This window comes from Gekko japonicus, unplaced genomic scaffold (genome assembly GCF_001447785.1).
Source record: "Gekko japonicus isolate JY-2015 unplaced genomic scaffold, Gekko_japonicus_V1.1 scaffold7, whole genome shotgun sequence".
Taxonomy (NCBI): domain Eukaryota; kingdom Metazoa; phylum Chordata; class Lepidosauria; order Squamata; family Gekkonidae; genus Gekko; species Gekko japonicus.
The window spans coordinates 2,843,810-2,871,536 of NW_015159711.1; the positions used below are offsets into that span (position 1 = coordinate 2,843,810).

The window sequence follows — 27,727 nt, forward strand, 5'->3', positions numbered from 1 at the left end:
CACTTTCCCACACAGTTTTGTGTCAGCCACAGAAACCATAAAACATCAGGAATCAACCTTGCTAGTGCAAACTGGCCAAGTAGGCCATGTTCAAGTTAACAAGGCATCAGTTCTTCCTTGCAAACTTTATTTGCGAGCAAGCAGATGCCAGCTGCCTCCTTGAGAAAGAGCAGCAATGCTGGACCCACTCTGCTAATCTCCCGAGAATCCAGGGCTCTAGTCGGGGGGGAGCTCTCAGGTACGGAGCTCCGGAAGAGAACCTCTAGGGGGCGGGGCGGTCACGTGGTGAAGCCCCGCCCCCTTCTTTACCCCGCCCTCTGCTTCGATCCTCATTCCGTTTGGGAATGAGGATGAAGCAGGAGGGTAAGTAGCCGGGCCTTCTGACACACTTCCGGTGATGTCAGGGGGTGTGGCCTTCTGTCACTTCCGGTGATGTCAGGGGGCGTGGCATATGCAAATAAGTTATGCTAATAAGTTATGCTAATGAGCTCCGGCAGCTCTTTTTCTACAACAAGACCCCTGCGAGAATCTATCAACAGATATTAACTGAAGGAGCTCTTAAATCCTTTATTTATCTTAAAAGGCATAGTGTTGCATAGTTTACAAAAATACAGTAAGGTCAGCCACAGGAAAAATACTTTGTGCCCTGAGGATCCAAGAACTAAATAGGATATTGAAGGTACAAGACCAGGATGTTTGCACATTAGGGATTCAAAAGAGATAGCCAGCCGCACAACTCATTGAACAAGCGTCATTAGTCACACACGTTATATTTATTTCATTAAACCTAGAGCTGAAAGAGACTACCAGTCCCAACATACAGTTTTTCCTTCAGCACTGAACCGTTGTGCCAAGACTCTTAGGAGACACTGCGAAGCTCTTCAAAAAGTGCCCTGGATTGATTTTATGCTGTTTGAAAACCAGAGGCAATTCTGTGGTCAACCCCAGTTAGTTCCTTCCCCCCCCCCAGATTAGCTCACGGCTAATCATATAACTGTTTTCTATGCACTTTCAGCTACAACAAGCACAGTACAAAACAGCAGTGTGTACAGTGAGGAGGTGTCTTATTTTCTAATAAACCAGACGATGCACGTTCAAGTGGTTTGAGACTGGACTATAAGAGAACCAAAGTGTTTATTTTGTTCTCTGTAGCAACATCAAGGTGATGCAGCTGACAGCTCCCACTGAAAATCCAGGATGAACATTACCTTGTCTTTGACCCATGCTTACCTCACCCACTTGGCATAAACTTACAGAGGAACAGTAACTCAATTTTGATTTCTGATTCAGTGTTCTTAACTCTATCACCCACGTCTACCATGAGGCTCTCGCTGAGATTGGCATAGTGAGCATTTTCAACTTACAGTCTCCTGCCTCTAGTACACTGTGACCCATTACTCACCAGCCCCAACGAGGTCTATTCCATTATCAAGAGTTCCCTCCTGGACTCACACAACTGTCCAGCCTCCTCCTCCTCCTCCTCCTCATTAACCCACTAGAAGTAAAGCATTTGTTCCTTTTGCCTTCCATTTCATGACCCTCTAACTATGATTCATCTCCTTTCCTGCTTTTGATTTCAATTTAACTGGGTGACAGCTAACAGTCTTTTCAAAAAGTTGGAAGGTAGTTTGAAAGTGGAATCACTACTTATAGGGTGCATGCTCAACCCAACTTGCCTCTGGTAATCAGACTTAGCACTTAAAAAAAATACTGCCAAGCCTGCTTGACCAGAGGTGACAGTGTGCCAAGACAGATGAGTGTACACACCCCACAGGAAGACAAGCAATGCCTCTTTCAACCCATTTTCAACCCTCTCTAAAACCACTGTCTGTCTCCAGTTTCTTTCTACTTTACATAAAACCCTGTGCAAAACACTCCAAAGCGCATATGCTGAGAAAGAAGCCTCACTTAGGTTCAATTTTAGGGTTGCCGCTTAGCAGGGTGGAAAAAATGGGCAGTAAAATGTGGTGCAATGTCACGGTGATGACATTTCAGGTTATTTGCCAAAAGTGACATCTGCTTGATACAACCCCCCCCCCCCCGTTCTCCAGCCCCTAACCAGTTTGCACGTTACAAAGTCCTCATGTCCAGGGGTCATTTCATAGAAAAAGAGGTGCAGGAGCTCATTAGCATAATTCATTAGCATGACTTATTTGCATATGCCACACCCCCTGACATCACCGGAAGTGCGTCAGAAGGCAACACCCACTGCTCAGGCTCCACTGGACTGTTTTGGATTGCTAGTTATTGGGGGGGGGGACGTGCAGATCTGTCCTCGCAGAGGAGGGAGAGCTTGTACCTGCATAAAACTTGGTCTTAAAGGTGCCACTGGACTGTTTTGGGCTGGGGGGCCAGAAGGGGGCTCTGCAACTTACCTGGCTGCTTCTTGCTCTGACTGAGGGCTGCTGGGAGCAGGGGGTGGGGCTTGTTGCATGTGCCCGCCCCCTGGGCTCTTTACTGCCGGAACTCCAATCCTATGTGCTCCTGCAGGAAATGACCCCTGCTCATGTACAAGTTTTGATCAGACAAGTGCTGGGAGCTCGTCACCAGAAACTTAATTCCCAGGCATGTGAAGACCCAATTTGGATCAGAGCCCAAGGGGACAGTGATCTTAAGCCCCCCTCCCATTTTAAGGGTCTGAAATGGGCTCAGGCAAGCCACTATTGGCAGTGCTGTGCAAATGTATGTGTAGTCATCAATGCATGTAAGTTTTCTCCAAAGGCAAATACTAGCTCCCTGGGGCCATTTCAGGTTGGGACAATGGTGCAGTGGGGAGAGCTTTAATCCTTAAACCACGGGGGAAAGCAGGATACAAATGTTTAAAGAAACAAAGCTCCCTTTTCCTTGCATGACATGGCCACAATCTGAAATGGCCACCATGCACCTGGGAATTAAGTTCCCAGCAGGGAACTCCAAGAACACATCTGTCAGAAGTGGGGAACACATGGACTCTGTAATGTGCAAATCGACCCCAGTTTAATGAGAGGTAGTTTATAGTAAGTGTGCTTTGGACTGAAGCCCCAATCTTACTGGCTGGTAGAGAATGAAAGGAAAGGCTAGTTACACTTCATTGTAGCCTACCCCAACAGTGCCAATGTAGTTAGACCTGCCACAGAGATCATTCAGACCTCCAATCTAACTTCAAAGAAATGTGCATTAATGCCACCCCTTCCTGTCTTGTTTGTGAGTTCCCCAGAGGTATCTGTCTGACTGCAGCTAGCAACAGAATGCTAGGCTAGACAGACCTTTGGTCTGATCCAGGAAGGTCATGTTTATATTACTAAGCCAGCAACTTGTTTTGACCTTCAGTTATACATTCATAGGAGCTGCGGTGGCTCAAGTGGTTAAGACGCTGAACTGCAGGCTGTGGAAGGTCAGTAGTTCAGCAGTTCAAGACCCAAGTTGCCGCATGACGGAGTGAGCTCCCGTCTCTAGTTCCAGCTCCTGCCAACCTAGCAGTTCGAAAGCAAGAAATTGCAAGTAGATAAATAGGTACCACTTCGGTGGGAAGGTAACATCGTTCCGTGTGCCTTGGTGTTTAGTCATGCTGGCCACATGACCACGGAAACGTCTTCGGACAGCGCTGGCTCTTCGGCTTTGAAACGGAGATGAGCACTGCAACCCTAGAGTCGGACTCGACTGGCTTTCGAGCAAGGGAACCTTTACCTTTACCTATACATTCATACTATAAAATAATCAGTTCACAATTAAAACACAAATTGAATAAGTACACTGATCAGCAGTATTTGAATAGTGGATTTGAATATTCAGCGTGTACTTGATCAATTGAGCTCCCTGGGGGAGGTGTGTCCTCTTTTTTTGGTGGCAAAAGGAAAAACTGACTTGTGAAATGTCCTGCACCTGTGAAACTAGCAGCATATTTCTTGAATTATTTGCCAGTTTATAACAGAGATGACTGAATCACAAAGTGAGGCAATGTAAAGCATGACCCACAGGCAGATCGCATTCTTGCATTACAGCTCCCATTCATTGGGAAGAGGCTTGTGTTAGAGAGTGTGCCTTGTATTAGTGCATGCAAGGGAACCCCTTTGGATTTTTTTGCCTTAGGCACAAAGCCAGTCTCAGCTCACTGAGGAAATCAGAAAGCAGTCTTTCATTCTTGTGTAAGATGTGCATGAGATTTTATGTAAACATCTCCTATCTCACACTGGGGGGTGCTATTTTTAGCTGCAAAAGGTATTATTTTAAATTTGCATGAAATTACACAGATTAGCCTGTGCTAAATTACATGAATTACCATGCCCCGTCCTCTAACCTGGGACTGCTGGCAAGCTCAGAAGAACATGTTGCTGCACAACTGTATTTTTGAAGCTTTCTCCACCACCTGCAATCTTGAGCTATTTTTCTATCACAGCTCGTGCACTGTAATCCTCTGCCCTCTAGGTGCTTTTTCATACTGGGAGAGAGGTGGGGGGGGAGAGAAAACCCATATCCCTCTGCTGGATTAATTATCCATTCACAAATGGCAGCCGAGCCCAATGGTGCAATGATTGCACCATCTGATCCCTGAAGGATTTCACCAGATTGATACTCTTTCTCCAATTGCCTGTGCTCCCTGCCCCTCCATTATTCTACTCCAAGGACAGAAGCGTATCAAGATTAAGATACTACATCTGGTTTCACAGAATGTACACATGATTTGTTCACTGAAACCTCCATCAGGAAGCTGTAAGAAAGAGCTTCCTTAAGTGGAAAGTCTCCATGTCTCATCTATGCCCTGCTCTGGAATGTACAGTATACTCACTGCATTCAGACAATCTCACACCCAGGGAGTTTTCTCCTGCCAGGCCTTTCAATCTTCACCCATCTGTTTAAAAACTTCCATAACAAAATCTCAAGTACTCCCTCAGCTGGGACAACAGAACATACATCTGGTTTCAAGGACCCACATAGGAAGGCAATGGGGTGGGTGGGTAACATCTTCCTTCCGATCCTTCCAGCATTGCAAATGATTTTTAATCTGCTTTTGCATATAATTTGGTGTGCAACATGAACTCTGTCTCTCCCCTTCCTTCCCTATTTCCAATCACGAAACCATGGTAACTGTTATTTATTGTTTTCAAAGAAAAATCAGAATATTCAGACAAGAGTTGAAGTTAGCCAGTTTGTTACTGGGTTCCGAGGGATACAGAATGTAGAAAAATTAGAGACTGGAGATGGCATTATAGTCAAGATGGAAGAATAAACAGACCCAGTATCCATGGATTAAAATCTAGGTCTCACTGGGTGGCCTAAAGCAAATCATTATCACTTAACCTCAGTTCTCCATCTGTAAAGTGCAAATTGCACAGTCAATTTCACAAGGTGGATGCAGAAATTAATGAGTTTTTTTAAAAAGAACCCGTGAAATGCTTATACTTTAAATGTTCCTCACAAATGGTTAGCAGCAGTAATTTTGGAATCTGCCAAAAAGGGTTTTAAACATATACTTTAAAAGTATGCTGTTTCAGCTGTTAATTAGCAATCATCTCGTCTGATAATTAGAGGTATAACATGCTGCATATGGCGCCTTTTCTCCTTTTGGAGAAAACACAGAAGCTTCAATATGTTGGCTTGTCAAGGTTCCCACTCTTTAATGAGATCACATTCTCACAAGCAGTCAGTCCAAACCGTAAAGTAATTCTTCTTCTTTCTCAAACCAACACTAACATCACTACTCTTAGCAACTGCGACTCAGTTACTATTAATGCTTCGGTTCCATTCCAGTGCACTTGACCTTTAAAGAGCTCAACTGGTTTGAAACAACAGTCCTAATTGGTTGTAAGGATTATTTGACAGGATTGCTCACTCAAGGCACTTATGTAACATATGCATTAGAAATTAGCAAAGTCTGTGTTTAACATCTACCAAACTAATAATAAATGCTTGCACTGGCAGGCACCACCCCATGCTTCACAACACTACAGTTTGATGCTGATGTCAGCACACACCCTCCTGAGTCAGATGAACGAATGAAGCTAACCAGTAGACAGCTGGGCCATTCAGCCCATCTAGAGATGTGAAGGACCAGCCCAGGAGGGGGGGGGGAGAATGGGGTGGATATTTTTTGCCAACATTTTTCAATGTTATAAATGGAAAAACTGGAAAATCTGGGGAACCCACTGGGAGAAAAACCTCCTATAAACTGTTTTTCCTTTTAAAACGAATGAAATGCTTCTTAAAGCAAGGTTTTTCACACTCAAAATGTATAGTATGAGAAAAGTCAAAGGGCTTTTTCAATTTAAAAACTGGGAAGCTTTGGGGAACACTGAACATTCCTATTGAAGGGCAAATGTGTAGTGTGTGTGTTTTTTAAATTTAAAACAATCTACAGCATTAGATCATGACAATTCCTATATATAGTGTAGACATGCGATTTTAAGAATTTATTGTAAATATAAATAATTTTGGTAACAATTATGCCATAATATTTAATATCCAAGTAAGCAGGCAGTCCTACACTTATTACAAGCCAGTTGGGTGTAATGGTTAGAAGTGCGGACTCTAATCTGGGAGAACCAGGTTTGATTCCCCACTCCTCCACTTGCAGCTGCTGGTGTGACCTTGGGTCAATCATAAGTTCTCTCAGGCCGATTCCACACAATCACTTGCCCCGGTGTCCCCCCCCCCCCCGATAATATCCGTGGAAATTTGATCAGCTCCCCACATGTTGGTCCGAATTGGCAATTGACCCAAATCTGATGGCGTTTCTCCCTGGATTTTCCATCTCCGCTATTTTCAGGTTCTTTTTTTTTACTACGGGGTTTAAGTCGGAGCATTGTAGTGGGGAGCTCGCGGATCGCGGCTGTCCTCTCTCCACCCCTTTAACGCCCCTCTGCTTCTTTCCCTCCCCTTCCCGCCTCTCTCTACCCCTTCAACGCCCCTCTGCTTCTCTCCCCCTCCCTTCCTGCCTCCCCCTCCCTTTCCCACCCTGGCACCAGGTTTTTTTTGTCCCCCCCCGTGTTGCGTTACAACACAATACTGATCCATTGTTGACTAGCATTTAAACGTCCTCTTAAATGTACCTCTGCTTTTTCCCCATTTCTGTGTTGCAATTCGCTATTTGTACAAAAGTAGTGCCATTGTTTAAAAAATGCATTAAGGGTGACATGGAGGTGTGGACAAAAAAATTTGTGGGGCTAACCTACGGGCTGTAGTGTAACTGTTAAAAAGATGCATTGAGGGTGGCATGGTGGTGTGGACACAGTTTTGCGTGGCTGACATGTTGCCTTGCATGTCTGCTTCTCTCCCTTCCCACCTCCCACGTCCCTCTCCCTTCCCCCCTCCCCTCTCCCTTTCCCCTCCCTTTTTCGACCTGTCACAACGCAACTACCCATGTGTAAAGCATGCCTGTTTTCCAGTGGGTGGGTGCATTACAACGCAACCACGCCCCTGATCAAAGAAAAAAAGAGGGGGAAGAGAGGGGAGGGGGTGATAGATTTGGGGCAAGGCAATAAACCCGGGTCAGAGTTCCTTAATGCGGAACTCCCCCAACAGAACCAGGCCAATTAGACCCGGGGAGAATCGGCCTCAGAGCTGTTCTCTCAAGAGCAGTCCTCAAAAGAACTCTCAGCCCCTCCTACCTGACGGGTATTTGTTGTGGGGAGGGAAAGGAAAAGGAGATTGTAAGCCGCTCTGGGACTCCGTCGGGTAGTGAAGGGCGGAGTATAAATCCAATCTCTTCTTCTTTTATGAGTGTTTCTGTCCACTTTTCTTTGGTTTAGTATAGTATTTGTTTCTACCTTATGTTTTTAATTTTTTCTTACCTCTCAAAGGCTAACATTAAAGATATATGTGCTATGGTAGCATAGGGTGCAGGAGTTTTCAACTCTCTTATCCAGTACTAGATAAAATTGCAGGGTTTTTTAAAAACAGAAAATGAAAATATTTGTAAAATTCCATAAATATGCCAAATTGCACAATTGTGTAGGCTGTTGTAAATGATGCATTTTATGTTGTTAACTCAGTAAAAGTAGTTTAAATTTGACTGGAAAGTAAGTACTGGCATGTGTTCCAATTTGTCCCAAAACCTCAGTTTTCCCATATGGTTTCAAAGTTTCCAGAAATTTTTCATCTCTAAGCCCGATTATCCCAATGTGGAGACCACACATGATTTTCCTGGTGCCCACTTCCATAGAGGAGAGCAAAGGCACATTGTTGTCCTGTAGTAACATTGCTGAACACGAAGGGAAGTCTAATGCAGTAAGCTGTCTAGATGAAAGACCCCCTTGGGGACCCTATGTAAGCCCTTCTGACCTCCCAGTGGGATATTTGCCCAGCACATAAATAAATAAAAGCATTATGTAATCAGAAATACACTAGAGCAATGATTTAATAAACATACTCTTTCCAACAGGAAGAATAATAATAATTAGGGTTATAGCCTTTAATGCAAACACTCCATATTCAAGAGGGGATTCAGGATAATGTTTCCTAACATTTTAATGATGTTTGAGCAGAGAGCAATTAGAACAGTACTTTAAAGAGAAAACACTACAGGGGATGAAAGGTCAGTGCCAACTGATTATAACAACAAAGGCTGGGGAGAACATCGGTGTACTCATTTAGACAGAGAGAGGTTTATCCCCATGCAAATGCCATAAAGTCCAATCCCAAAGCCTTAGCAGCCTAACAGCATTTTAAATACCATTGATAAGGCTTGATTGTACAGAATGTCTAACATGTCGACCACCACCAGGAACACACACTCCATCTAAAGCATCTGGACCATGTTATCAGCACTATGGAAGTGGGAGAAATCTGCAAGTCTAATTACACCTTGGGATTACTAACATGGCATGCTCTAATAAATACTCCCCACAGCATCTGCTGATCTAATAAACTGGCACTAGAAAATAGTGCATGCTTATCTATGTGGTTATTAGCGCTCGCCGATTAAGAACCTGGCAAGGCAACGAGCTGTGTCAGGCACAGTGGGTAGAAAAGGGATGAAAGAAGATTTCTAAAAGGAAACAGAGAATACACCAGTCCTTCTGGCAAACAGCTATAAGGCACCAATTCACCTCCCCCCTTTTCATTGCTAAGGAGATCTGAGGCCACGTTTGCAAGGCAGCATAACTTGCTTTCCTTTGGCTCACATCCTTTGCTGCACTGGACCGCTGTCTGTTCTTTATCTTTCCTCCATATTAAAAAAGAATCTGAAAACCAGAAGTTTGGAGTTGGGGGGGATAAATTTAATAAGGCTACTTTACATATAAGGAGCTGTGGTGGCTCAAGTGGTTAAGACACTGAACTGCAGGCTGTGGAAGGTCAGTAGTTCAGCAGTTCGAGACCGGGTGCCGCATGATGGAGTGAGCTCCCGACTCTAGTTCCAGCTCCTGCCAACCTAGCAGTTCGAAAGCAAGAAATTGCAAGTAGATAAATAGGTACCACTTCGGTGGGAAGGTAACAGTGTTCCGTGCGTCTTGGTGTTTAGTCATGCCGGCCACATGACCACGGAAACATCTTCGGACAGCGCTGGCTCTTCGGCTTTGAAACGGAGATGAGCACCGCAACCCTAGAGTCGGATTCAACTGGCTTTCGAGCAAGGGAACCTTTACCTTTACTTTTTACCTTCACATATACGAAAGCATGCATATGAAGGCATGCAGTCATAAACAGCTCCTGCCTGCTCCCTTTTAAAATCTTTTTGCTAGAGCACATTTCATCAAGCCAAGGAAACAGACAGGAGTTCCTTAATCTAGACCTCAACATTGCCCTATGCCATGCTTTCTGTGTCCAGCTTTCTTGATGCCTGAGCAGTTCCCTCTGAACTGCTTGTACTGAAACCCTGAAACGGCTGTAAGAAATGGCATTCGGGAATTTGCAAGAGCTGCAAAAGAAGGAAAGCTCTACAGGGCTACCTTTGAAGATGCTTCGGAAACTGCAAGTGGTCCAGAACACAGCTGCCAGATTGCTGACAGGAGCATACTGGTCAGCATATATAACACCTATCCTACAGCAGCTGCACTGAATCCCAATTAGTTTCAAGTGCCAATTCAAAGTGTTGGTACTTACCTTTAAATCCCGAAATGGCCTGGGACTCTCATATCTTCGGGACCGCCTCTCCCAGCATAATCATCCCCGTCTTCTCTGATCTTCAGCTCAGCATTTATTGAGGGTCCCTGGTCCACAAACTGTCCACCTTGTGTCAACAAGGGCAAGTGCCTTCTCAGTAGTGGCCCCCATCCTGTGGAACTAGCTGCCTGAAGAGATGTGTGCCTTGCGGGACCTCCCTAGGTTCCGCAGGTTTTGCAAGGTTGCTCTTTTTGGGTGGCCTTTGGGTGATCCACCAGGCAGCTGGTATGCTTCACCTGTGTCTTCAGCATTCACACATCCTACCCTGCTTGATAGTGGATAGATTTTAATGGGGATAGATTTTTAATCGTTACATGTTTTAAAAGTTTATTTATTATATATTTTGTATTGTTTTAATTGGGTGTATTTTATATGCTGTTAGCTACATTGAGTCCTGTTCAGGGGAGAGGGAGCGGGATATAAAGTTGATAAATAAATTAAATAAATAAAGCTGCTGCCACTTTCCCCCTGTCAGCAGCACTTGCCTTGCACCAGCCTCCCAAGGTGCTTTTTAGATTTCAGGGAGTTTAATTTGAAGTCGGCTGGGTCCTCTGGAACAATGGCAGAGAAAGAAAACTCTTCTGAGGACTGCGGGAAGGGGGGCAAAAAAAGGATGCACAGGCAAGAGAGACCTGCAATCTTTTCTCTGTAGCCACTGCAGCTGGAATCTTGCTTTTAAACACAGAAAGCGTGACATTTTCAGGGTTCTACTCTAGGACAAACTCTCCCATCCTCCATCATGGACACACAATAGGAAATTATCACAAGAGAAAAACCACTGCAGCCCCCCAAAAAACCCGCCTAACCCTCATTCTAGAGATGCCATTATTTTACCCTTGATCTGTTCTTTGGTGATTGTGACCTAACATGTGGGTTTTCTAATATGACTGACAAAAGCCAAGATCTGCCTAAGTGAAAATAGGTAGGTTAAGTAGCTGTTAAAACATAAAAGGGAATGACATATACTGGAGCAAACCCTTTCTGGCATTTTCAGCTTAAATAAGTCTATTTACCAACACTGACACTCCCTGGAGACACTTTTCGGTCGGGCAGGGTTCTGAGAAAGCTCACAGAAGTGGTTGCACTGCTGCTGCTGCCACCTCAGTGGCAAAATGGAAGGTAAATGCAAACACAGTTAGGTAGATCCAATTCTGAAAGATTCACAAAGCGAAAGGAGTCCAGATTACTGTCATTTGGGCTGGGGGAAAGGCAACAAACACTCGTTAATAAAACACACCTAGAAATGGATCTCTGCTGATTTCCATTTCTTCTTGTAAAGGAAACCTTTTAATGGCAATACTTGTTTCACTATTGAAGCTGTAGTTAGTTAGGATAGCACTTCCAAAAAAACATAAATGCATTACAATTGCCACCCTAAAAATCTAACCCCCAAACCATACACCTTGTGAACCGGCTAGATGAAGACAACTCAGCAGCTACCGAGTGCAGCACGCCAGCTGCTTGACAGCCTCAATCCATCCCGTTTCTGAGTCTCAAAAGGCAGCAAAAGCCAGTGGTTAGCGAGAACCCTCCTGAACATGGTAGGCAGACCACATTCAGCCTGGTGGATGACTCATCTACGTGGAGATGTGGAATTGGATGAGAACGAGAGGCCAGAAGGGAAAGGAGTAAAGGAAGATGATGGAGTACCGCATCCACAAACACAGCTGCTTAACTATAGCAAGTTTTTATTGTGCTTCCTTCCCTGTTCCCTGTTCCTAGAGAGCCAGTTTGGTGTAGTGGTTAAGTGTGCGGACTCTAATCTGGGAGAACCGGGTTTGATTCCCCACTCCTCCACATGCAGCTGCTGGTGTGACATTGGATCAGTCACAAGCTCTGGTACAGCTGTCCTTGAAAAAGAGCAGTTTGTGTCAGAGTTCTCTCAGCCCCACCCACCTCACAGGGTGTCTGTTGTGGGGAGGGGAAGGGAAAGGAGTTTGTAAGCCGCTCTGAGACTCCAAGTGAAGGGCGGGGTATAAATCCTATCTCTTCTTCTTCTTCTTCTTCTTCAAAGACAGAGCTTAAAACGGGTGGTGAGGAACACTGTAAATCCTTCATCCTGAAGTGTTTTGCAGGGCTTGCTCTGTCTTGCCTCAGCCTAACTTAGCAACAGCTCCCTCTACAGAATGCATGACAAAGGAGCATTTGGGGAAATCTTCACATGGGCTGATTTCGCACTAGAGCTGCCTCGATGTTGCGCCGCCGTTTGCCCCGATACTATTGGTCAATTTCACACCCGAAGCTGTGGGGCTGCATTTTGACTCTAGGCTTCACCTGATTTCCCCCGCAGTTTCGTGATCCTGTTTTTTGAGGATCACGAAACTGCGGAGGAAATCGGGCGAAGCCGCGGGTCAAATGCAGCCCCGTGGCTTCGGGTGTGAAATTGACCAATAGTATCGGGGCAAACGGCGGTGCAACATCGAGGCAGCTCTAGTGCGAAATCAGCCATGGTTTCAGCAAACACCCTTCCACCGTGGGTGAAAAATTTCCAGAGCGTATTCCTGTGTAGAAAATGTGTGATTGGGTATAAGAGGTATGACATACGTCTCCCCAATCTAAGAATTAGTGGTGGAAATTGCTGTTAAGTAACAGCCAACTCATGACGCCGCCATAGGGTTTTCAAGGCAAGACACTAACAGAAGTGGTTTGCCATTGCCTCCAGCCGCACAGCAACCTTACAACATCCTTGGTGGTGTCCCATCCAAGTACTAACCAGGGCCGCCCCTGCTTAGCTTCTGAGATCTGATGGGATCAGGATAGCCAGGGCACTAGAAAAATAGCACCTGCTTACCTAAGTAGTTCTCACTGCTTAAGAGCCTGGCAAAGCAATGGTCTCTGTGTACGTTTGCCCCTAGAGACAGGGACCAGGCACGTGAATTTCCTGAGAGCTGCATTGCCAAGAGATGTCCCCAGTATTTGCTCACTCTTCTTTGTGTGAATGGAACCAGAGCAAGGTCTTTTGCTTGATGCACAGCCACGACTCCTTTCATAAGCCATGCTTAGAAATAGCAAGCCTAAATGATATCCAGAAGCAGTGTTCCCTCTAAGCTGAGTTAGTGTGAGCTAGCTCACGGTTTTTTGGCCTCCGGCTCACAGATTTTTGTCTTAGCTCCGGAAGGATGGCTCCAGAGCAGAGTAATTGATGCCGCAGCCAAATCGCCTGCTCACAACTTTAATGCTGGTAGCTCATGAAGTGGAATTTTTGCTCACAAGACTCAACAGCTTAGAGGGAACGTTGCAAGGTGTCTGCTCAAAGCAGACACAGAACTGGTAACTTTCAGAATCATGAAGGCACGCAAGTCAGATGATTCCTGCTCTAGCTGGCCTGTTAAGTTACATTACGCTGCTCAGAAAATAGCAAACTGGGGTGGGGGTGGGGGAGACGACGACGACTTGTGCATGCTCCTTAATATAAAGCAAGGGCAGGAACAACAAGGTTTTATTTAACACTTTTTGTGGTTAATGTAGCGGAAAGAGCAGAGCAAGATCCTGCCACAGTTTGACGCTCTAAACAGAAAGCGAAGAGTGGTGAAAGCTGCAGCAGCTGCTCAAGCTGCATCAGAAGTATCATGACATGAAGTCAGACCCAGGAACGCCTTGGGGTTTACTCAACACCACAAATAGGAAGGTCACATGCACCACTTTCTCCACAAAAAGAAAGAGTGAAAAGAAAGCAAATCTAATCTAACCAGAGAGAAAGAGACAGAAATAAAGAAGCCCAAGAGTGTAGCAGTAACAGCCAGTAGAAACAAAATATGTAACTTTTACAATTAGCTTTTGGTAAGAAAAAAAGCAACTCACTGTTCACGCAGCTGATTTCACCACCATCCCTTGGCCAACAAATGCCTGGCTTCCCGTATGTATGAAAAAGAGAAATAGGAGTCCAGAGTCTGCACCAAGCTACGCATTTGCAAATTCAGCAAAAGCACAGGATAGCATTCTTCCTGAGCTGCGCCATTTCAAACACTACCAAATGAACAAAGCTCCCTGAACCCTGAAAAGCAACAAGTCAGGGGAAAAGGGTGCAACCGTATCTGGAAATTATGTGAGCGGGAGGAATATTCCTTTAGCTACACCCAAATGCATCGAATTCTCATGCTTCAGAGCTGAATCCCGCTAGGGGAACCACTCACCAAAGTAATTGACGTTTGACTTGTGAGTTCATGATTTACTGTCTACTTTTGAAACTGAGAAGCAGGACGTCAGCCAGTAGAGTAAGGCTCAGAATGTGAAATGGTGAGCCAAGGCAACAGGAAGATAATATATTTTACTTTTCCCTTAACTGCAGGTGATGTTGAATCCATACTGGACTTGGAAGGAGAATGAAATATCCAGCCTACTGTACTTTGGCAAACCCATGTCTATGCAAACAAAGCAAGGCAATTGGCTCAACAGACTTACTTTATCAGCCTGGGGGCGCTGTTTGGGTGAGAAATAAATGTGACAGCACTGATAAACTACAGAGGGGAAATGGCCATCGCTATTATGAAGGCATTCTACTTTATGGATCAATTCTCTTGATTTATACAGCTGTTTTAATCTTTCGGAGTGTGCGTGTATGGAAGAGAGAGAATCTTTTCTAAAGGAATTGTACAATTTCCTACTGATACAACCATCCATGTGGTCTCCAATCATGAAAAAAGTCAGCCAGTGACAATACTTTTTTTGCCTGTACTGACACACACCTAACCAACTCAGCCGGTGGCTCTGGAATCAGCAGGAAGCGGCTTCCATAAATGTGTAGAAACAAGAACCTGAAGCCCGTTAGGAGTAACACAAGTCAGCCAGGCAGTCTGCAATTTTTCTGCTTGTCCAAACAGCACTTACTTGTGAAAGTGTTATTAATGCAAAAATATCAAGCAATATTTAGGTACTAAATCAGCAACAGCCTATTGTACTGTGTTAAGTGTGTAGCATTCTAATAGCAGCTATAATACTGTAAAAAGGAAAATAAAAGGAGTTGGAAAGTTAGGTGGGCAGTGGGATAAGACCATGCAGAAAGACAGATTCTTAATGCTCCTGACAGGAGGCTGTTCTGAACTATTCCAAACTAACTGGAGCTGTGCAGTTTAGGTTTCAGTTTCTTATATTTATCAGTGCACTTGCTTCTCCTCCCACTTCAAATTTCTGCACTGCTACCCAGCCACTGAAGGACCACTCCTGCCTGTTTGAAAACTGAGATTTAGAACGTAAGAGAAGCTCTGCTGGATCAGACCAGAGGTTCATTCAATACAGCATCCCATCTCACACAGTGACCACCCACCAAACAGAACACAGAGGCCAACCAAGCCCTTCCACATAATGCTGCCTCCCAGCACTGGGCTTCAAAAGTTTACTGCCTCTGAATACAGAGGCACCCTTTACTCACCATGGCTCGTAGCCACTGAGGGACATAACCTCCATACATTTTACATCCTTTTAAAGCCAAAGAGATTGGGATAGTAGGCCCTTTTGGTGGTGCTCCCATGGAGTTGGAGTCTTGCCTTCAAATAATGTACATCCAAAACCAGGGGAAAACCTAGAGTCACAGAGGTCCCAGGTATACAAATTCCACTAGGAGAAACACCATCAGAAATTGCCAAAATATAAATTGTATTTAACCAATATAAAAGTTGGTGGTGTCACAACAACAAAATTAAGTGCATACTATAACTCTAATAAGGCATAAGATACAATGTTTCCTCCTTAGAAGATAAGACGTAAAGCCCATGTAATCAGTAGTAAATTTCTTTACAGTTCCACCTACACAGCCGGCAAACTGAAGAAGTTGAAGGAAACGCATCTTTTAAGTATCTAAAATGGGTGTCTTTGCAAAGGCTGTTTGGAAAATGTTATGACTATGTGGACTCCTCCTATCAAGTTCTACTGATGATTGACTGTTATTTAATGTAGTTGTTTATACTGGTTATAAATGTTATATAAAATAAAATAAAAATATATTAAAAAAAAAGTTCTACTGATAGTACTGCCTCTCTTTTTTTGAATACTGGGAAGTGGCCATCACATCTCTGTAACATCAAGCTTAATTTGTGACTTCTCCTTTGAAGGCACATGAACACACATGAAGCAGCCTTATACTGATTCAGCCCATCGGACCATCAAGTTCAGTATTGTGTATGCAGACTGGCAGCAGTTCTCCAAGGTCTCAGGCAGAGAAAAGTCTTTCACATCGCCTACTACCTGGTCCTTTTAACTGGAAATGCCAGGGACTGAACCTGGGACTTTCTGCTTGCCAAGCAGAGGCTCTTCCACTTTGGTAGCACAGAAATAAAACATGGTTGCACTTACCTGTAACTGATGTTCATCGAGTGTCTTCTGTGCTGGCACACATGGGACTGCCGGAAGGCAGGCCTGCCGCGGAAGAACATTCCAAGAGCTTTCTCAATCCTGTAAGAATTGAGTCCCCCCTCCCCTCGGAGAGAATTGTGAAATGAGCCATTTCCCGCCCATTTGGTCACGTGACGAGGGGAGGGGGAGGCACCTCTCTCTCTCAGTCCTAACCTGCCGCCGTGGAAAATACAAGTCGTCCACAGCGGGGAAGGAGGGAGGGATGTGTGCCAGCACAGAAGACACTCGATGAACATCAGTTACAGGTAAGTGCAACCATGTTTTCATCTTCGTGTCTTCTGTGCAGTCCCACATGGGAGTCTAGCAAGCTACACAAGACTCGGAGGCGGGTGTGGGCGAACAGTCTATTTAAGTAACGATTGTAACACTGCTGCACCCACAGATGCGTCAGCTTTAGAATCAACATCGATTGAACAGTGTTGAATGAAAGTCTAAGATGAAGACCAAGTAGCTGCTTTACATATGTGAGAAATATTGATAGACGCCGCGAAGGCAGTCGAGGTAGTTTGTGCCCTCGTAGAGTGGGCTCGGACTGGAAAGGGACAGGGGAGACCTGCAGAGGCATAACTGCTATGAATGGCTGAAACAATCCATCTGGAGATGGATTGCCTCGAGGCCGTCTGTCCCTTTTTGGGACCAGTGCAACAAACAAACAAACAAACTGTGGACCTGAACACCGACGTGCGTATCAAGTAAAACAATAACGCTCGTCTGAGATCCAAAGTATGTAACTCCTTATCTACTTCGGAAACTGGACTGGGGAAGAAGTAGGGAGGACTATGTCCTGTGAAGTATGGAACGCAGTAGGCACCTTTGGCCGGAAATCTGCGCTTGGCCGTAGCATCACCTTATCAGGGTGAAATTCTAAACATGGGGAATCCATTCGAAGGGCTTGTAATTCCCCAACTCTACGAGCCTAAATAATGGCGACCAAAAAAATGACCTTGTGTGTCAAATGAACTAATGAACTCTTATCCAGTGGCTCAAACGGAGCCGCCATCATCTGTGTTAACACCAATTTGAGATCCCATTGAGGGAAGGGAGGCCGTACTACAGGGAATTTGATGTACAATCGCCTTAGAAACCGTTTCGATAAGGCATTGGAAAATATCGGCTTGGATTCAATTCCCAAGTGGAAAGCCGATATGGCCGCAAAGTGAACCTTAATGGACGAAGGGGAAAGACCTTGGTCAATTAGTGTCAGGAGGTACTCAAAGATCTCCATCAAAGGACAAGTGTCCGGGCGAATCTTACGGTCTTGCGCCCAAATAGTAAATCGACACCATTTGGCCTTATAGGACTTTCCGGTGGAGGGTTTACGGGAAGCCAGTAGTATTTCCGTTACCTGATCAGAACAAGTATCTACGTGGAAATGAATGCGTGTAGATTTAGGGTGTGGGGGGCAGGGTGGCGAGTATGACCGATCCGTAGCAAGTCTGGAACTTGCAGTAATGGGCACCTTTCGTTCCCTGTTAGCGTTAGCAGCAGCGGGAACCAAGGCCGACGGGGCCATAGCGGAGCTATCAGTATGCACGCTGATCTGTCGTGTGCTAGTTTTGTCGACACTCTCGGTAAGAGGGGAAGAGGCGGAAAAGTATAAAAAGTCCATCTGAGGAGGAATGTATCCCCCAGACAGTTGTCCCCCTTTTGTGACCTGGCACAGAACAACAGGCACCTTGCGTCTGCCGTCAAGGCAAAGAGGTCTACCTCCGGCCAACCCCACCTCTGGAATATGGGGATCAGGTACGTGAACGGAATGGACCACTCGTGGACCATGAGAGCTGTTCTGCTGAGTATGTCTGCTAGGCTGTTTTGAGAGCCCGGAATGTGAACCACTGAGAGGTGGAATCCCTGTTCGAATCGCTAATTCCCAAATGAGCGAAGCTTCCTTGCATAGGGAAAGGGAACCTGTACCACCCTGCTTGTTGACGTAAAACATCGCGACTGTATTGTCCATAATTATTTGAATAGACTTCCCAAGGCCGGAATCTGCAAGAGAGAGAAGGGCGTATCTTACCGCTCTAAACTCAAGTCTGTTGATATGAAATTTAGACTCCGTGGGGGACCATAGGCCCTTCACCTGTATGGACCCAGAGTGCACTCCCCAGCCCTCTAAGGAGGCATCCGTAAACACATGTGTGTCAGGAAGACTGGGCGCCAACGGAAACCCCCGCACCACGTTCCCCCATGTCATCCACCATCGTAGGGAGGACAGGATCTGCCTAGGGATGGAGAGGAAAACCTACTGAGAATCCCGTTCCGAGTTAAACCTTCGCAAAAACCAATTCTGCAAAGGTCTCAAGCAGAGCCTGGCGTGCATGAACGTGGAGGTAATGGAAACCTTGAGACCTAAGAGCCTCTGAATGAATAGGGTCCTCTGATGTCTCTTGTGGAAGAAAGAGTAAACCAGGGATTGTATAGCTCTGGTCCTGTCTTCAGGTAGAAATGCTCTATGAGCTATTGAGTGTATCCTAGCCCCTATGAACAGGATAGATTGAACGGGGGAAAGTTTAGACCTCTTCAAATTGACCACAACTCCCAATGACTGGAGAGTATTGATGGTGAAATGAACCTGGGTTAGCAACCGCTCACTGGAATCTGCTACTAGCGACCAATCGATCTCTAAAGCCAAGGCCTCGTCTTGTCTATGCGAGGTAGGGACCTCGAAGGATACAGGAGGGGTATCTTTATACTCCAGAAAGCAACCAAACTTTATTATGCTTAACACCCACGTATCCGAACAAACCATAGACCATTGACTGAAAAAACGTGCCAAACGGGCCTTGAAGAGAGGGGGAACACCTCATTGTGAACTCCTACCCCTGGAGAATGATCCCCTAGGGGAGTGAGACTGTCTACCTCGTTGTACGGGTTGTTGACATTTTGGGGGGAAAGGATGCTGGAAAGACCCCCTAAATGGTTGGGAGGCAGGCGAGAAGCGACACCCTCTGACTGCGGTTAGGTACTGAAAGTGTCTAGGTACTGAAAGTATCTAGTTTTCGTAGATTGAGGCTGTTGTTGCGTAGTTAAACCTAATGACTTAGCTGTCAGCTAGTCCTTCGCACTTTCTCTAAAACCTCGTCAGCCTGTTCGCTAAAGAGGAGTTTACCCTCAAAAGGCAATCCTCAATTCGCGCCCTCGTATCTGGGGGAAGGGCGGATGAGCGTAACCATGAGTGCCTACGCAGGACTACGGCCAATGCTATAACCTTGCTCGCAGCGTCAGCTGCATGTCTGGAAGCATTGAGCTCATGTCTGGCTAGGCGAGCTCCCTCTGTATGAATTAGCTTGGCCTGCTCCTTCTTGTTATCTGGAAGGTCAGCCAGTAATGGGGCTAACTGATCCCATAACGTAACTTGGTACCTGGCCATAATAGCCTTAAAATTAGCTATTCTTAGTGTCAGAGCTCCAGACGAATAGAGCTTTCTCCCTAAAGCATCTAACTTTCTGCCCTCTTTGTCTAGAGGAGAAGACTCGGTCCTCCCGTCTGTTTAGAGGGAATTACCTCCGCCACCATCGAATTGGGTTGGGGATGGTGATATAGGAAGAAACCATCATCCTCTGTTATTTTATAGAGGTTCTCTATCTTTCGATCAGATCCTGCAACCGAAGCCGGACGAGCCCAGTTATTGCAGGTAATTTCCCTTATCCCCTTAACCAAAGGAATAGCCACTGGGCCCACATCAGAGGCATATAAAATCACCGACACGGGATCTTCCTCTAAAGGTTTGGGAGAGACAAATTCTATTTCAAGGGCTTTAACCATTCGCAGAAGCTGCTCTGAATAGCCCTTCAATTCCTCAGTCAGAGAAATTGGGGTAGGATCCCCTACTGCCTCCTCAGGCGACGGGATCAAGGTGTGTTCCGATTCGGAATCAGAGCCGTCGCTCGAGGCCTGTCCCTCTGACTGAGCAACGTCCAATTGTCCCACAGGAGACCTGGCACCGGCAAGGGACTTTGACGTGGAAAGGTCTCGACGTCGATGTGGATCTCGACTTGGACTCCGACGACTCTGCAGCAGGCTTTTGGCACCAAGGTGGCACCCACCAGGGGGGAACTTGTTCCCAATCGACAGGGTAGCCCCACGGATGAACGTCCCATCCTTGGCTGCCCGAAGAACCAGATCTGGAAGACTTCCTGGACGAATGAAGACTGATGACGTCCGCATCACCCACAACCGGGGACTCTCATCGACGTTGATGTACGACGTCAGAGCTCGACGTCGAGGAACGTTGACGTCGAGAAGCTGGACTACGACGTCGAGTCGATCGGGAGCGTCTCGACGTCGATGGAGCTGGAGTCGAAGGAACGTACTTCTTCGACGTCGAAGCTGCGACTGCGCCGATCGCCGACGTCACTGCGGTTGCCGAAGGCTCCGACGTTGAGCGCAACGGCGATGCCGGTAAGTTTGCCTCAGTTCCCATCGGGGACACAGTAGAGGACTTAGATAGGAAAACGGACTTCTTCGACGTCGAAGCTGCGACTGCGCCGATCGCCGACGTCACTGCGGTTGCCGAAGGCTCCGACGTTGAGCGCAACGGCGATGCCGGTAAGTTTGCCTCAGTTCCCATCGGGGACACAGTAGAGGACTTAGATAGGAAAACGGACTTCTTCGACGTCGAAGCTGCGACTGCGCCGATCGCCGACGTCACTGCGGTTGCCGAAGGCTCCGACGTTGAGCGCAACGGCGATGCCGGTAAGTTTGCCTCAGTTCCCATCGGGGACACAGTAGAGGACTTAGATTTGCCCGTTTTTGCCTTTTTCTGAGGCGGTTGGGCAGATACGGACCTTTTCCGGCTCCTCCCTGCCGAGACCTGCTTCGGCTTTTGGGATTTTAAAGGGCCCTTGACGACGTCGGTAGTGAGATTCGACGGGGAGGGAGTACTAGTGCCCCGAGACAAGGTCTGCTCCCAAAGGGCTGCTTTCAACTTTAATGCTCTCTCCTGCTTGGTTCTCGGGCTTACCATACCGCAGATTTCGCAGGAGGTTGTGTTGTGGCCCTCTCCCAGACACAGGAGGCATTTTAGATGGTCATCTGTAGTAGCCATCTTCGACCCACAAGCCTGGCATTTCTTGAAGAGAGCCATGGAGTTGAGATCTCCAGAGAAAAGATGGTAAAAAAAGAAAAAAACTGAATTTTGTTTAAACCTGAGGTAAAAGAACAGTAGCTCTGGAAAATATGTCCTTTCCTCACGGCGGCAAAAAAAGGACTGAGAGAGAGAGGTGCCTCCCCCTCCCCTCGTCACGTGACCAAATGGGCGGGAAATGGCTCATTTCACAATTCTCTCCGAGGGGAGGGGGGACTCAATTCTTACAGGATTGAGAAAGCTCTTGGAATGTTCTTCCGCGGCAGGCCTGCCTTCCGGCAGTCCCATGTGGGACTGCACAGAAGACACGAAGATGAACTGATAGTTGTGGGAACAGCCTGATACAGTAATGCTACCCCTTTTTCCAGCATCTTTATAAAGATGAAGTAAAGGTAAAGGTTCCCTTGCTCGAAAGCCAGTCGAATCCGACTCTAGGGTTGTGGTGCTCATCTCCGTTTCAAAGCCGAAGAGCCAGCGCTGTCCGAAGACGTTTCCGTGGTCATGTGGCCGGCATGACTAAACACCAAGGCGCACGGAACGCTGTTACCTTCCCACCGAAGTGGTACCTATTTATCTACTTGCAATTTCTTGCTTTCGAACTGCTAGGTTGGCAGGAGATCTTTATAAAACTAGCTAGCATTTAAACCCAGCAAAGAGAGAACAAATGCCATAGGTGAATTTGTCCCAGTGCTGCACAACTGGTCACTTGAGTGCTGACCTGTAGTCAGTTGCTGGTCATGCTAGGTGAGCAGCAAATTACAGCAGTGCGTCAAGGCACTGAGGGAACAAAACCCATAGTCTAAGTAAATAGGACTCCAGATTACTATCACAGAACTCTCCGATAAAAATCTCCCGCAAGCATTTGATCTATTAGCCTGTTTACATGATCCTGAATGGCATGAATTCCGTATTGCTCACGTGGAATTAACGCAAGTGTCCTGGCCAAGAGTATAGACTGCGGGGCTGAAAAACCCTTAGCCATTAATTCAACCAGTAGTCTTAAGCGAGCTGGTATTCTTTCAGTCTCAACCCATCCACAACATTGTAACATCAGCACACCTTTACATGAATGGACAACGTAAACAAAGGAGTGCTTGAACATGATCGCACAAAAACACGTAAGCGTACAGTCTCTTCAAGTGCTTCTCTATGAATTGGTGCCAGTGACCTCCATGACACTGTCTTGGGCTCAGTTTACACATGCAGAAGGATGAGGTGGCACAGAAAGAGGAGATACCAGGGGGGAAAGAAAGGACTGTGCCACTTCAGACTGCACTGCATTTTTAATTCTATTCTACATTTAAAAAAAAAAAACACATCTCCCTTCAAATGGAAAACAAGTACAAAAGGGAACAGGCTAGATTAGAATGCTTTTGCCAAACTGTGCTAGGGTTTGTTTACATTAAGGTCTTTTAAAAAAAACAAAAAACCTTGAGCAGCACTGAAAACTGAACTCCATTCAAATCTAGATTCTACCACCTCGTTCTGCAGTACAGCCAAGCCAGTTCTTACCAAAAGGTGAAGTTTTACAGAGCAGAGCTCCCTCCTACCATTGCTTTCAATGTTATAGCTATTAGTAAAGACCACCACTTATAAAAGCACGCTGTTGATTTCAAGGAATGACAATATCTGAGCAGTCAAGTGTCTGACATCCTAACTCTACCATGCCAGAAGGAAAACCTGAATTTTAGCCTCACAGGTCTAAGTCCAGCTTTCTATAAGATGGACGGTAGTTGGCTTCTGCTGCTGTTGTACTGGTGAACCATTCCTGACCTGGTGAGAAAGCAAATGAGGCTCAACTAGCCCAGCACCTCTTGGCACAAATTTGTGCAGGAAATAAATAACTGCAATGATATGGGGGGAAGTTATATTCTGTTGGTTATATCTTACTATGTTTTAACAGAACATCCTATGACAACAGATGCATTGGATGTAATTGCTACTGTTCCACTTTGGAATAGGAGAAATTATAAGAATGCAGATCTTAGCTGAAAGGCAAGGTAAGATAGTGGTTACAATCTCAAAGAGGAAGCAAGACTGCACAGACTCAACCAAGTCTTAAATTAGTCAAAGAGAGTGACTCTGAGGAGCCGCATTTCCCACCCACGAACGTCCTTTGCTGCAAGGGCCTACCTTCTCTCCTCTCTTTTGCAACTTGTCTTTCTGAAAGTTCCGAAATAAACCCAAGAGATATGCAAGGATTTCTGAAGCACAAAGAGCTCTAGTATCGATATTTCGCCAAGCGACATTGTTCTGCAATGTCCAGAGAAGAGGACACTACATGACATGAGTGCGCTGAATCCCAGAGTGGATCTGTTTTGTGACACACCCTCTGCCCAGATGTCTCAAGAGGAGCCAGAGAAAGGAGAACTGAAAGCTCTCTCCTCAAAGAAACCTCTTCTTTCATAATACAAAGGATTCATGCTGCCCTGCACTCTCCTCTCTCTGATTTTTAAAAAAACTTTTATGTTGAGGTAAGCACTAGGTTGGGGAATACCTGGAAACTTTCTGGGTTGGGAAATACCTGGAGACTTCGGGGGTGGAGCCTGAGGAGGGCACGGATTGGGGAGGGAATGGACCTCAGTGGGGTATAATGCAATAGTCCACCTTCCAAAGTGGCCATTTTCTCCAGGTGAACTGAGCTCTGTTGCCTGGAGATCAGTTGTAATCCAAGGAGATCTTCAGCCACCGCCTGGAAGCTGGCAACCCTAGTAAACACCCAGCTGTGGAAAGGCTCAAACGCTTGTTGCCAACACCCAAACACTGAAATCTGGGCTCACTGAGTCCTTATCCTAAGGAAAGAGCCATTATTTAGCCAAGTAACTTATTTCACAGATTTGGCTTTGCTCCTGAAGTGGTATTCACAGTTTTATTGCCAGATCTGACTACATGTTTCCAAGCAAGATTAGAAACGTTATAGATGGAGAAGGGAATGAGTCAACAGTGTGGAATGATGCCAGATGATGATCCAAGGTTATAGGAGGTAATGTATCATAGGAAATATCCTTCTAAGAAGCAATAAAAGTAATTGTATTGCTTCTGATATGATGATCTTCTCATATGGTTAGCACGGAAGCTTTAAAAGTTACCAGCTCCTGCTTTGAAAGGCTAACGTTTTGTACACGGTGGAGTGTCCATGGATTTCCTGAGAAGCAAAGGTGTTTATTTCTATTCATAAATAAAATAAGGCTGCACCAGGAGTTAGGAGGGGGTAAAGAACAAGGTGCAAGGTGGAACAGTTCCATTTATACAAGGTGGGAAGTAGAGAAGTTTCTTTATAAGATCCCCTGACAAAACCTATAGCAAAATGTCCTGGGATCTAAAAAAATCTAATAGACTGTTCTACCTTGCAGCGCATTCCTTTTTTCCTTTCTTTATTCACACAATAATAAAAGAAAGATTTTCTCTATTAATTTTTCTCTTATGCTGGCAACAATTCATAAGAAGATTTATTTAAAACAATTTCATGCTGCCTTTCCACCCGATCAGGGACCCCAAGGCAGCAAACGTGAAAACATTAAAACATTTGAACAACTGAAAACAGCATTTAAAATTATAAAAATGATTCAATAAAAAACGCATAAATATACAACACCAGAACCAGGGAGGAGTGCCAGTAACAGTTATTGGGGGTATGCCAAACTAAAAAAAAAAGTCTTCATCTGCTGGCAGAAGACACTGATAGGAGGGAGAAAGAAAAATCACCCTGGGAAGGAAGTTCCAAAGTTTTGGTGCCACAAAGCCTTTTTCCAGGTCACCATCCGTCTAGCCTCAGACAGCAGGGGCAAGTGAAGCCTGGCCTCCAAAAATGATCAAAGTGAACGGGTAGGTTTATATGAGAGAAGGCAGTCCCTTCAGGTATGCTGGTCTCAGGCCTTACAGGGCTTTAGAGGTCAATACCAGCACTTTAAATTGAGGCTGGAAGCAAGTTGGAAGACAGTGTAGATGGAACAAGACTGGACTGATACGGTCCCTATGACCCATTCCACTCAACACCCTAGCTGCAGCATTCTATACCAACTGTAGCTTCCAGACAATTTCCAAGGACAGCCCCATGTAGAGTACATTGCAGTAATCTAACCTAGATGTTACCCCAAATAAACTAGAGCAATTTTGCAAATCACCAACATATTCCACACTACTTCACATCTCTTCCTAGAGGTACCTCATCCCTCAGTTCTCACATGCTGTACTTGCTGCTACTAGAAATTATACCAGCCAAAACTTTACTCACTTGGAGTGGTAAAATGTCACTACCCACAGTTTCTCTGGCTCAAAGAACAGTAAACTAAATCTGAGAAAATGTTAGCCCCATTTCAAGTCCCTTTAATCTGCTATACAATGCCAACCTACCCTGTATCCTTCCCTCATGACACTGTACATGCTTTGCATGAAGATCCTTCGATACCCCAAGTGCCTCTAATTTAAAGTGATTTTAAATGCTCTATTTGAGACTTGAACATCAGCCCATTACAGCAGAACATGTATTACAGAGGCCTGTTTCCAACCTCACGTTCCAGAGACAAGGGCACTTCTGGAACAGCTTCCTGAAATCCTGAAACAGTGTTCCTGGAGGTCACTGGACCTTCAAGAACAACACAGTGACCGAAATGGGAGCCTGAGAGTGGGATCAACACACACTCTTCCAAAAACTTAAATCTCTGTGTGCCTTTAGAATGTGCAGCTGGACACAGAACAATGACTTCAGGACACAGGATAAGCTGACATTATTGAATGAGAGGGTAAATCAAACAGTGTAACTCTATACTCTTTGGAATGCCTACTTCAATATGGATCAAATGTGGCTCTAGCAAAACTTGTAAGCATTAGATGGGTTGGAGGAGTTCTGACTCCCCAAAAAATTCTGTGCAAACAGATCTTTAGGTAGACCATCAGGTTGGTGAGATAGTGAAACTATCTTACAGATACCTCTGCAGATACCTTCTCATCTGCAGGTCTGAAGAAAGAATGAAGGTGTCCATGGGGGAGTTTAAGCTAGGATATCCTCTCACTGCAAAACACTGGAAGGGGTGATTGTGAGATTCAACTTAAACTTTGCATATTGAGATATGGCAGCAGCTAGAGGGAAAGAGACAGTATAAAGAGAGGTTTTGTGATGAAGCTCACAGTTCTTCACAATATGAATCTTGTCCAACTCGAAATCTACACACACACACACACACACACACACACAGCCTATGAGATCTACCAGGGGAGAGGCAATCCTTGATTTGGTCCTAAGTAACACTCAAGATCTGGTGAGAGATGTAAAATTGATTGCACCGCTTGGGAACAGTGATCATAATGTTGTTGAGTTCAACATTTGTATAAATAGGGAATTGGCCCAAAAGACTGACACAACCACGTTTAACTTTAAAAGGGGTAACTTCTCTGATATGAGGGGACATGTGGGAAGGAAACGGAAAGAAAAAGTAGAAAGGGTCAAAACCATTGGGGAAGCTTGGAAACTACTTAAAACTACGATCCTAGAAGCTCAGAAAAAATATATTCCGCAGGTTAGGAAAGGCACAAACAGGTATAGGAAAAAGCCTGCATGGTTAACAAACAAAGTAATGGAAGCTGTAAAAGGTAAGAAGGATTCCTTTAAGCGGTGGAAAGCTAGTCTCAGTGAGGTTGACAAAAGGGAACACAGCCTGTGGCAAATAAAATGCAAGTCTGTGGTCAGGCAGGCAAAAAGGGAATATGAGGAGCATACAGCAAAAAACGTAAAAACCAACAATAAAACTTTCTTCAAATACATTAGAAGCAGGAAACCAGCCAGGGAGGCCGTGGGGCCCTTGGATGACCAAGGGGTAAAAGGAGTACTGAAGGATGATAGGGAAATGGCTGAGAAGCTAAATGCATTTTTTGTCTCTGTCTTCACTGTGGAAGATGAGAAGTGCTTACCCACTCCAGAACCGCTGATTTCGGGAGGGGTGTTGAAACACCTGAGTCAGATTGAGGTGACGAGAGACTGATAGACAACTTAAAAACTGATAAATCACCAGGCCCAGATGGCATACATCCGAGAGTTCTGAAAGAACTCAAATGTGAATTTCTGGATCTCCTTACAAAAAAAATTATCTTTCCTTAAAATCAGCCTCCATTCCTGAGGACTGGAAGGTAGCTAATGTCACTCCCATCTTTAAAAAGGGTTCCAGAGGAGATCCGGGAAACTACAAGCCAGTCAGTCTGACATCGATACCAGGTAAATTG

At 45.4% G+C, this 27,727-nt stretch overlaps 1 protein-coding gene across 4 annotated transcripts in view; it reads right to left on the bottom strand.

The window, feature by feature from the left end:
- The window catches only part of NCOA1 (nuclear receptor coactivator 1), a 250,618-nt gene that overhangs the window by 198,368 nt on the left and 24,523 nt on the right, over positions 1-27,727 (bottom strand). The window contains exon 1 of one of the 4 annotated variants that reach the window (XM_015406078.1): positions 23,645-23,679. The exons of 2 other annotated variants lie outside the window; for them this stretch is intronic. The gene's annotated coding sequence lies outside the window, so the exon portion shown is untranslated. Of the gene's footprint in view, positions 1-13,878; positions 13,915-23,644; positions 23,680-27,727 lie in introns of those variants that run through there. One more of the 4 variants, XM_015406150.1, reaches the window with a different exon arrangement.